Source organism: Bos indicus x Bos taurus, chromosome 3, assembly GCF_003369695.1.
Source record: "Bos indicus x Bos taurus breed Angus x Brahman F1 hybrid chromosome 3, Bos_hybrid_MaternalHap_v2.0, whole genome shotgun sequence".
Lineage (NCBI taxonomy): Eukaryota > Metazoa > Chordata > Mammalia > Artiodactyla > Bovidae > Bos > Bos indicus x Bos taurus.
The window spans coordinates 92,615,609-92,627,747 of record NC_040078.1 but is presented as its reverse complement, the minus strand read 5'-3'; the positions used below and the strand labels follow the sequence as shown (position 1 = coordinate 92,627,747).

General features: G+C 45.9%; 1 protein-coding gene across 1 annotated transcript in view; it reads right to left on the bottom strand.

The window, feature by feature from the left end:
* Positions 1-12,139, bottom strand: part of GLIS1 (GLIS family zinc finger 1) — a 259,538-nt gene that overhangs the window by 244,230 nt on the left and 3,169 nt on the right. The window lies entirely within an intron of this gene.

Genomic DNA, 12,139 nt, shown 5'->3' with positions numbered 1-12,139 from the left:
CTAGGAAATGTTTGCTGAACAAATGAATAAATTAAAGAAAGATACTCTAAACTAGCACTATCAAACCAAACTTTCTCTGGCAATGGAAATGTTGTATATTTGCTGCCCAATAGGTAGCCACTGGGCTTACCAGGTGGCCACAGTGGTAAAGAACCTGCCTGCCAATGCAGGAGACACAAGAGATGAGGGTTTGATTCCTGGGTGGGGAAGATCCCCTGGAGGAGGGCATGGTAACCCACCCTAGTATTCTTGCCTGGAGAAGTCCATGGACAGAGGAGCCTGGGAGGCTACAGTCCAAAAGTCCGAAAAAGAGTCGGACACAACTGAGCGACTAAGCATGCAGCACACACACATGGTAGCCACTAGCCACATGGGTAGTGAAAGCCACTGAGCACTGAAATGTTGCCAGTAGTCTCTTTTGTTTAATTGTAAATTAATTTAAATAGCCATAAATTCTTCCGTAAGAATGCTTACATACAGGATAATTATAAGATTACAGAGATGATCCATTTTAAAAAAGAGAGATGACCCAACGTCTTATAGCACTCAAAAGATGATCATGGCAAGATACTGAAAATGAGGAGGGGGAAGAGAAGGAAGGTCCCCAACCACCCCCAAGCCTGTACCTACCTGGCTGATATCACACAATGGGAACCTACTTGTCTCCATAGCTCCCTGGCCAACAGCTCCGCTGTATTCTGGGTACAAAGCAGCCAGAGTCATTGAGAGAATAAAAGACTGGGATGAGTGAGAAGGGAAGTGTGTGGGTCTGGGAGAGGAAAGACTCTGAAGGGGTTGCAAAAGGTAAACTCTGGCCTTTTTTATCACCAGAGATAAGGAGAGAGGGTATTCCCTCCAAGAAAAAAGCTTATGCAAGCAGGGACTAGCAACAGGTGCAGGAAAAGAGCTAGCAAAGTTGTCCCCAACCCCAGGACTGGGTAATCCGTGTGGCTCCACCACCAGTGTCCAGAGCAGAAGGCTGCTCTGCACACCCATGTTCCCGCCCATCCTCAGATTCTCACATTAGGCTTGCAAGGGAGCTAGCTAGCAAATATTTCCATCTTATAAGCTGGCAAACCACGGTTCTGTGAGATCATCCGAGGTCGCAGGTCTCAGACTGTCTGGAGCTGAGAAGTCCTCTGAGGACACTGAGCCAGGTGATGAGTTGGTGAAGTCACACAGATGAGGACTGGAGACCTGGCCAGGCTGGGAGGGAACCTGCACACACTGTCGTCTGGCCCTGCTGACTTCAAGCTCAGTGCAGGTAAGGGCTCTGTGTGTTAGACCACGATGGTGTCCCAGGGCCCAATCACTACCTGGGACATAGTAGCCATTCAATATACTGATGAACAGACAAAGCAACAACCAAACCCGGATTATAGCCATCTGTTTTCAGGATACTTTGTCACCTGTGTGGGTGCTCAGTCATATCTGACTCCTTGTGAACCCATGGACTGTAGCCCGCCAAGGTCCTCTGTCCATGGGATTCTCCAAGCAAGAATACTGGAGTGGGTTGCCATGCCCTCCTCAAGGGGATCTTCCCGACCCAGGGATTGAACTCACATTTCCTCCGTTTCCTGCATTGGCAGGCAGATTCTTTGCCATCAAGCCACCTGGATAAAGCCAATACTTCATTCCTTGTGCTCCTGACAATTGGCCAGGCAGACATCACTGTCCAAGGCTCAGACATACAGAGCCACTCTGGGTTGCTGTCCTGAAAATCTGCTTGGGGAATTGCCCAGGAAGCCACATGTTGACTGCAGAAGGACAGATTAATTCCTCTGGGGACCTGCATTCATTCTCTTCTCTGGTCCACACTCCTCCTGCAAGTCGGAGAGGTAGTTATTACAGACCCTGCTCCACAGAGCTCACAGTCTCGTTGGGGAGGAAGCATCCATAAAAGTTGACTATTCAATGGGAAAAAACTGACAAAGGGCAGCAGAAGATGAAGGAGAGAAACAGTAATTCTGGCTGGAGGAGGCAGTTTCTCAACCGTGATGAATGGGGAAGATTGGAGCCAAGGCATTCGAGTTTAGAGGACCTGGGGGAAGGTCCAGAAAGGAGGCAAGGTGTGAGAAAGGGCAGGGTCTTGGAGTCAGGCCTGCAGCTACCACTCAACAGCTCTAGAATTTTGGGCAAGTCATTCAGCCTTAGTTTTTCTCATCTGTAAAATGGGGGTGATGATACTTCATAAGGAGTAAGTGGCTTCGAAGAATATCTGCTCAAGCAGGGCCCAACAAATTGAAGCCTCCCCAGGGCTGAAGAGCCCCACCGGTGTGGGGATGTGGGAGGAGAAAAGGGGCACCATCTTAAGTGTAAGAGGTAGAAGCAAGGGAATTCAGCTGGATATTAGAGTTTGAAGGCAACTCCCAACCCAACTAACCAGGGACAGGGGGAGGGAGGTCTGTACCTCCTGACCCACCCCAGAAACACCCACTCCTGCCAGATACCAGAGCCACTGCAGCTTGAATGAATGTCCTGGACTGACCCCAGGGCCGGGACTTGTCAGATAACTGTGCTGATGCAGCCCACACCCACCTGAGCAAGGGAGGTGGACAGCTCCTAACCTTCCTCCAACCCAAGTGAAGTCAAGATGCCAGCCAGTCAGATCTGTGAACTCCAGCACTGAGATTAGGATCTCAGTCTATGAAACCCTGAAGTACTTGTTCTTTAATTTTTCCAAATAAATAAATAAATAGAAAGAACAAAATCAGGACTTCCTTGGCGGTTCAGTGGCTAGGTTAAGACTCCAAGCTCCCAACACAGGGGCCCTGGTTTCGATCCCTGGCCAGGGAACTAGATCCCGCAACTAAGACCCAGCACAGCCAAATAAGTAAATGAATAAAATATTTTTTAAAAAAAGAAAGAAAGAAAGAACAAAACATCAAAATAAGGGGGTGGGGTACTGAGACATAGAGGAGAAACACCATCAAACCAAGTCAGGCTTGGGGACCTAGGCCCAGCTCTGCCACTCAGTAGGAGCAGTAATAACAGCTCACCTTTGTCACATACCTACTGTGACAAAGGCACATACGTGCCAGCCCCTGAGCTAGGTGCTCTACAGACTCATCACTTAATCCTCACCTTAATCCCCTCATCAACTCTATGAGATAGACTTTATCTCCATTTCACAAATGAAGAAAATGGGGGCTCAGAGTCCAGTGAACTTGCCCAAGGTCCAGCAAATGGTATAGTTGAGGTCTGAACTCAGTTCTGACTCCAAAAGCCATGTGACCACCTTTGGGCAAGTCATATGACCTCTCTGAACCTTAGTCTTCCCATCTGTTCATAGGGGGATGGAATGAATAATAACGATTTGGGCAGAGCTCTACAGTTTACAAGCTCAAACCACTACAGTACCCAGAGAGGAGCCAGGAAGCCAACACAATCCCTGGGGTCCATCTAAGCCTGTCCTGGAGTGGGGATCAGGGTGTATACAGCCATCTCCACCCCAGCAGGGCAACTGAGTGCTGGCTCCTGGTTCTCATTTCCAAGGTTCTTCTTCATCTTAGAGAAATCTGAGTCAGATGTGTTGCAACCACCAATAACTGCTCTTTAAACCACAGGATGGGAGAAGGCAATGGCACCCCACTCCAGTACTCTTGCCTAGAAAATCCCATGGACAGAGGAGCCTGGTAGGCTCCAGTCCATGGGGTCGCTAGAGTCGGACACGACTAAGCGACTTCACTTTCACTTTTCACTTTCATGCACTGGAGAAGGAAATGGCAACCCACTCCAGTGTTCTTGCCTGGAGAATCCCAGGGACAGAGGAGCCTGGTGGGCTGCCGTCTATGGGGTCGCACAGAGTCGGACACGACTGAAGCGACTTAGCAGCAGCAGCAGCAAACCACAGGATGAGACACTCTTGAAAGCACCTGGGACTCTGCCTAGAAGGGAGGGCAGGTATGTGGCAGGGAGTGCCTACAATCCAGGCCAGTCACTGCAGGACAGCATTTGGCCCCTTACTCTTCTACCTGACACCACTCCGCCTGGCCACAGCCTAGAAGGGTCTGTGACTATGGAAGCCAACTCCTCCCAGAAAGGAGAGGAAAGGGAGGCCCAGACAGAGGAGAAGACTTGCCCAACGAATGTGACCCAGAAGAGCAGCGCAGACCTCACGGTGAAAAGCCCCAAGATGGTGTGGAAAGAAAACAGGGCTGTTTCTGCATGTGAGAACTCCTTGCACACCTACTGGAGTTTCGCATGTGCCGAGAGCTTACTATATGTTCAAACTTGTAGGAGAAACAAAAACATCAAACTTCTCCTTTCATGGTGACAAGCTCCTTGAGGGCAGAGACTGGACTGGACTCCATTCCCAAACTTCCCTGACATCCACTTTGATCCAGGCCCTGTGCTAGGCACAGGGGTGCAGGAATAATGAGACTCTGCCCTGCCCTCAAGGACACAGTAAGTAAATGGAAAATTGCCACAGGACGTGTCCTGTGCTACAGATGAAGGAAGGAGAGGGTTGTGGGTGCCAGAGGCCTAGCATCACCAGGCTGTGGGAGAACAGGAAGGCTTCCAGAAAGAGGTGGCATCTGAGCTGCATCTTAAGATTAAGTAGGAGTCAGACCGGTGAAAAGGAAGGGAAGGAAGGCCCTTCCAGGAGATTTGGTTTATCAAACGTTTGCATAACAGCAATAACAATAAAATTCCAACATTAATTGAGCATCTGACCATGTGCCAGTCTCTGCATTTAAGCACATTTACATATACAAGTATTAACTCATTTCATTCACATAAAAATCTTTTGAGACCATTACAACTATTATTCCCATTTTACAGATAAGAATATTGAGACCCAAAGAGCTTAATAACTTGCCCAAGATCCCCAAGTTGGTACCTAGAACCAGAGTTCAAACCTAGTGGTCTGGTTCCACATTACAGCCCCAACCAGCACCCTCTATCCTTCTCAGATATGTATTTGTGAGACAAGGTGCTAGACATAAGGCTACAAAGATAGATATTTGAATATTAACTATTTTATATTCTAAAAATGATTTAAAGAGGCACACAAATGAATAAAAATAAGCTCACAGTGTGTAAGGACGGAAGGACACATAAAGAGAAAATTCCAGGTTCGAAGCTTCATAAGGAAAAGTCTGATGCTGCTGCTCTGCTACTGCTAAGTCGCTTCAGTCGTGTCCGACTCTGTGCGACCCCATAGACGGTAGCCCACTAGGCTCCTCTGTTCCTGGGATTCTCCAGGCAAGAACACTGGAGTGGGTGGCCATTTCCTTCTCCGATGCATGAAAGTGAAAAGTGAAAGTGAAGTCGCTCAGTCGTGTCCGACTCTTAGCGACCCCATGGACTGCAGCCCACCAGGCTCCTCCGTCCATGGGATTTTCCAGGCAAGAGTACTGGAGTGGGTTGACATTGCCTTCTCCACTGATGCTGCTGAAGGACAAGCAAATAAGACATTAGGAAGAGATGGTAAACTTCCTGGTGGTCTGGTGGTTAAGAATCCGCCTTCCAATGCAGGGGATGCAAGTTCAATCCGTGGTCAGGGAACTGAGGTCCCACAAGCCTCAGAGCAACTAAGTGTGAGTATTACAGCTACTGAGCTCACAGACCACAACTAGAGAGTCTGTGCACCACAACAAAAGATTCCACTGATGCAATGAAGCAACAAAGACCCGATGCAGCCAAATGAATTAATTTAAAAATAAATAAATTCATTTCCTTTAAAAAAAAAAAAAGGAAGAGATGGAACTGGATTGGCCGGAAGGCTTTGAACACCAGACCAAGGTGCTCAGATTTTTCCCTCAGTCAACTAGCTGCTAATCTATAAGCCATGGAAAAGGCAATGGTACCCCACTCCAGTACTCTTACCTGGAAAATTCCATGGACTGAGGAGCCTGGTAGTCTGCAGTCCATGGGGTCGCAAAGAGTCGGACATGACTGAGCGACTTTACTTACTTACTTAATCTACAAGCCAAGATATAATTTCAGGGAAGAGCGTGAAAGCATGTGCCAAAGACTATCTCTAGAACAAACCGATATCACTACAGATATGTGAGTGGTTGATAAAATACAAATCTCTTTAAAATAGCCCTTAAAACTAGTAACCTCCAGGTATCTTTTCCACCAGTAGATAAAAAATATAACAGCTATCATAGGGGATAGATTTTTGTCCCTATGTTTAGAAAACTTGGGATACCCTGCTGTCAGGGATGGGAAGTAACAAGAAGGCTTTAAGCAAGGAACTCTTTGGGGATTGAAGGTCTGGGAATTTTGCCCTCCACCCACACCTATACCTCCACCTCTCCAGGCTAGAAATCAACCATCTGAAGTCCCAAAGATGAGCTGAGCCCAGCCAAAAGCCCCAATGCAGAGACATTCTCACAAAGAGAGCTACGTAAGTACAAATGACTGTTTGATCAATCATTTGGCCTCAGCGTGGGATTTGGTTAGAATTAAAGCCATCTGGTTGGGAGGGGGAGGAGACAAGCAGGCGGGAAAATGACCCACCCCCTCCCCCCAAAAAGCATTGTTAAAATATAACGGGGGAAAAACAGTAAAGTCTCTGCTGTTATTTCAGCCTAAGCCACTTAATCCTTCAGCACATAAAGCAACTTATTTTATGACCTTTTCCCTTTAAAAAGTAAATCAGAAGACGCTGCCTTGAATTCAGATATCTCTGAAACACACTACTCATCCCTCCCAGTGAAATATCCTGTTTCATAAACCTTCTTCGAGATACTTGAAACTGCAGATCACTAAATGCCTAGCTTTAGGCATCTGACATTCCAGAGAATTAATATTTAAACTTATTATAGGAAAAAAGAATTGAGTTTGGTTGAAGCATGAAATATTTAATAGTGTCTCCAAATTAGAAACCCTATTTTGTTTCGCGTTGGAAATGCCAACGTTATTACCTGGGCTTTGCACTCAAATAAGATAAAATGCACGGGCGGTCTTGAGATTAAACACACAATTACGGCCGTTTTCTCCAGAGAGAAGGGGAGCGAGACAGGTTTGGGGAGTGGAAGCGATTGGGTTTCATTTTTACGATACACTTAAAATTATATTATCATTCTCTGCCTGGAGGGTTGGACTTGAGAGGGTTGAAGCTACTTAAGCACTGAAAACTGTGTCAGGATCGGTGAATCCACAGAGCCCTATTCACAGGCTGGTGAAGCCGTCTATGTCTTGGAACGGGCCCGCTGCTGGGCAAAACCCCGGGGAACTTTCTCTACTCACTAGGACAAAAGTATTAAGTGGTTTGGGATAAAAATTAAGCTTCAATTGACACAGTGGATCCTGGCAGCCTCTGCCGGCACGTGTAATTTATTTACAGGGTTGGAAAGTCGGCAAAATACATCATCAACTCTTATACAAACTTCTATTAGGTATTAAATACCCAAGCCTCAGAGAAGTAATTCATATAGTCCAACAACGTTCCAAAATAAACCCAATCTCCAGCCCTCCGGAGAGCTTAAAACAGCAAATGGGATCTGTGTTTTTAAAGCCGAGTTTATAATACTCCCTGGTTTCTTGCTAAAGCTTTGCCATCAAACCTATTACTTAAAAACAAAAGCAACAACATCTAAGAGAGTAATCCGGTTGCTAAAAAAGACATAAATAGGAAGAGGCTGAGCCACAGGCAACCAGGCCATCCTTGACACCTCTTCCGGCTCTCGCTTTCACACGCGGGGTCAATATCTAAAGGCAAAGGACCTTTGGGCAAGCCAAAAGCCTCCTACAATTTCCACTTCAGAAAAAATATGACCCCTTGAGAACGTCCACGTTCACATACATTCTCACAAACACATACACGCCCCCGTGCAAGGCCACAGACCCAAGCCAGCAGTGGGACCTCCTCCTTCCAGAGAGGGGCATTTGACTCATTCATCATTTGACACAAAAGACCCATTTCCCACAAACTCTAGTTCACTCTGATCCCTGGCTTGCTCTCCCCCACAAGCCTTTCTTCATCCCACCAGGCGTTTAATAAGAAATAATTAGTTAATAGATCTCCAGCCATCATGCCCAGTGAAGCATGCATTCTACACACCAAGTGTAGTGGGATTATGAGGAATTCTCTTCAAACAGAAGTCTTCACTACCAGCAGAAGGGGGATCACAGCCAGGGCCTGGGCAACAGAGCTCCCACGCACAGTATGACAGGCTCAAATGGGGACTTGAACCTGCAGTAACCAGTGGGGTGTGTGTATGCTGCTTCTGAGAGGGGTCTGCCTCCTGGGCCTCCAGTCTCAGGCTCCTTGCCTGAGGACCCCCATGTCACAACTGGGAACCACTGTCCTTTCCCCATTTCTGCAACAGAGAGTAGTGGGGAGAGCCCCAGTGGAGGCAGAGTCTCCCCCTAAAGTCATACCTCAGCCTGTGAGCTGAGACTGCAGTCTGCCCGAGGGACTGATTGTCTGTACCTGCCTGTGGCCTTCCACTGCTGTCCCCCAGGGTTCGGAGACACACGCTAGAGCCACCACGACTCTTAGCTGCTGCATGGGTTTTAAAAGCTGTAGCTGAGAGCTCTGTGCTCTAGAGTAGCAGTCCCCTACCTTTTTGGTACCAGGGACCTGTCTCGTGGAAGACGATTCTTCCACGGACCAGGAGAAACGCAGGGTGGTCTGGCGATGATTCAAGCGCATCACATTTATTGTGCACATTATTTCTATTATTACATCAGCTCCACCTCAGATCATCAGGTGTTAGATCCCAGAGGCTGAGGATCCCTGCTTCAGAAGGAGAGCACCGGCTTCGCTGTCAGACAGAGCTGGGTTCAAATCCCAGGCTCTGCTATCTACTTTCTGTACAGTGAGTCACTGCAAATTAAATATGGAGCTCACTGTTTAGACAAATTGCTCAACTTTTCCAAGCCTCATTTCCCTGATCTGTAAATTCAGAATAATGCCTCCTTTTCTCATAGGGTTATTGGGCTTTATTAAATGCAATGACAGCTATGAACTGCTTGACCTGGCACAGAGTAGGTGCTCAGTAAAGGTTAGTTGACATCTCTTATTCTTCTGGTTCCTTCTGTGGTCAGCTTCAGGAGTCAAGAGTTCCAAGAAGAGGTCAAGTTGAGAACCAGACCTTTTTCTGTACTCTATATCCTTCCGAACTGCCCCAGCTGAGTTCACAAGGAATCCTTGAGCAACGGAGCAGGAAGGGACTACAGGTCATCCCAACCAAGTGCTTCCCATTTTACAGATGGGGAAACCGAGGCTTAGAGCCAAGGGCTGGGCCCACATGCATTGAGTCTGTACAATGGTGTGTGTGTTTGCTCCAGACAGGGCTAACCATAACCACCAAAAAAATTCAGGCCATACAGGAAATGCATTATTCAGTGAACGGACTGAAGGCTCCTCTCAGTGCATCTGACTCAAATGCTGACTTTAAAAACACAGCTCGTAATGCTAACACAATCCGCCTCGACCCACCGGAAACCTTCTGAAGGAATAACCCTTTAGAGTTAAGGGGACGACGGAGAAAAGAAGAAAACAGATGCTTCAAGTGACTTTAAACTAAAAGACCACTGGGTCAGGGTTGTATTTTTTCCACCCCATCCCATCCCAGGCCTCTGTTTTCTTTCAGTTTCTTATAAGGCTTTAGGACACCAAAGCAGCCACAAAACTTCCCCCCCACTCCACTCTTTCTGCTTCCCTTAACTCAGTAACTCAGCTATCAGTCCCGGACTTTGCTTCTAATGCTGAAAGCATTTTTTTTTTCATTGTAAACTATTAAGTCGGGCAGCGGCTGTTGATAAACAAGAAGTCCGTTTTTAAACTGCTAGAATCATTAGCACAGGGAAGGCGAGCAGCACAAATATTTCAGGAGTTTGCTCTTTTTTCCTGGCCCTAGTATCACAGCTGGGCTTTCTGCATGTTGCAGTTGAATTTTTCAAAGCCCAGGGCAGAATTTGTTTCATTTCTTCTCCCCCTGGAACTGAATGTCTTTGTTTCTTTAAACACAAAAAATAAACTACCCCCTACCAGAAGAAACAACACAAGTCTCCAGGTCCAAATTAACTGCAACTAAAATCTGTATTAGGAAAAAAAATTAGCAAACCACACAGTCTAATTTAACTTTGAATATAATCATAGATATAAGGTGAAGTTGTTGAAGTACAACCATATCAGCTTCAAAACAGAGAATTCTTTTCTAGGAAAATTGAGAGAAAGAAGGGAAATTATCTTCCCTATGCAAAAGTCCCAGTTAGTGACTGGTCCATTTACAAATAAAGTTGGTATTTATTTGTTTGGTTTTTTTTTTTTTTTCCTATTCCTATCCAAAAAAGGATGGAAAACCCCATTCCAAACTTTAGTTTCTCCCCTTTTCTAGGATGTTTGCCAAACTCCACAAAATAAAACCGAAGAAAATGATGATAATTATGCAACATTCAGAACAAAGAACATAAGAATATATTTTTTTAAATGATTCATTGTGCACTTATGCCTGTAATGGGATTTTAACGCACTGTAAAAATAAGCGTGCTGGCTCACTTAGCTTCTCACGCAACTGTAACGCAGGGAGATGAAGAACTTAAAGATGGGGTGAGTTTTGGTTTTTTTCTGAAGGAGGAGATGTGTGAAGGAAAACCATGGTGTATAAAGAAACATGTTTTTTAATCAGAGGTGGAGCAACACAGCCTATGGATATAATTCCGCAGCTAAGACAGTCCCGAGACCTCAGCCCAGCCTAGCACTACAGGTAAACGAGTCCGCAATAAGGAAGCCTAGGTAAGTTACGATCTCACGTGCTGGTTCCCTTTCCATTTTGCACGCCGGGTCTTAGCAGCTTCTACAGAGCTTGGGAGGCAAAAAGGGAAGAGAAATTCTAGCCACCCAAGATTCTTTGGGAATCTTTGGGAATTGTATTTCCGCTACATGTCTATAAAAGATTTGTCGGATACATAATTCTTATGACTGTAGACGCAACATGCTCCTACCTTATTTGTGTACCCACACACATACATGTTTCTCTTTGTCTCACTGAGCCTGACATTTGGCCAGCAGGTTTTTCTCCCCCTTATTTGAAACCTCAAGCACTGAAGAAATTTGGATCTGATTATTTCCGGATCACAGGACCAGCACTTTAAAATGGATGAAATGCAAGCAAATTGCCCACTAGAGCCGGAGGGGGTAAATGCTTTCAAAATAACTCATACCTTTCTATTATGGATGTGCTGGCCTCTCCAAAATCTCCCCAGAACATCACAGTGGCTTCTGATTCAAATGAAGAAACTCTACAAGGTAATGCCAACCAAAACCGTCATGTCTTACTCTCCACCTCCAGTCCCTAATGCGCCTGCTCACAACCTACAACTGCAGTCCTTCTTTGTTTTCATTTTTAAAGAAAAAATACATATACTTTTTCTTTAAGTTACAAGATTGACTGCTTTGGGAATTTTTAGCCACAGTATGATCGCTGTTAACAACGGCAGGGTCCACATTTGTCATGATCATCAGCCTCCTTTTTATTTGCTAGGATGTGTCCAGTCTCAGCACACAGTGAAAAGGGTCCATTGAGTTGCTGAGAACTATCTGGTTTGGTCTGAGAGCAGCAATTCTGGTCAGACAGAATCATTTGGTAAACTAAGAAGTTTTCTAACGATGGCACAGATACTCGTTACCAAATTCCGAAGATTCGAGACAGAAGAAATACCAACAGCAAAAATAGTTTAAATTCTCTGGGAACGCTTGGGAAGCCGTCATGAACGCCAGCTCTCAGCCACCAACACACACACATATAAGGCACTAGTTGTGAAATGGGAAGCCTTAGAAACTGCCACTTACTGTCTGTAGCCTTAAGCACATCCTTGAACCTGAATGTCTTCATCAATAAAATGGGAATCACAGTAGTAAGAGCCAGAATCTGCCTGCAGATACAAACTGCAAAGAGCTTTTACATCTGTCCCCTCAGAACAGCCCACGAGGTAGGCAGGGCTCAGCTGGCATGAAGGCTGATGAAAGAACGTGTGCGGGACACAAGCTGAAAACTGTAAAGCCTTGTGCACAGAGAGCAAGCTTCATCGAGTCAGCGCCACAGAGCTGACCGCCTCCATAAAGTCCAGATGTTTACCTTCTTTCCTTGTCAGAACTTCCACAAGCAGAGTGTTGGGTGTTTAATAAAAAGAAAGAAAAAGCGCAGCATCTGGTAATTTGGCCTTTTCAGCTGTT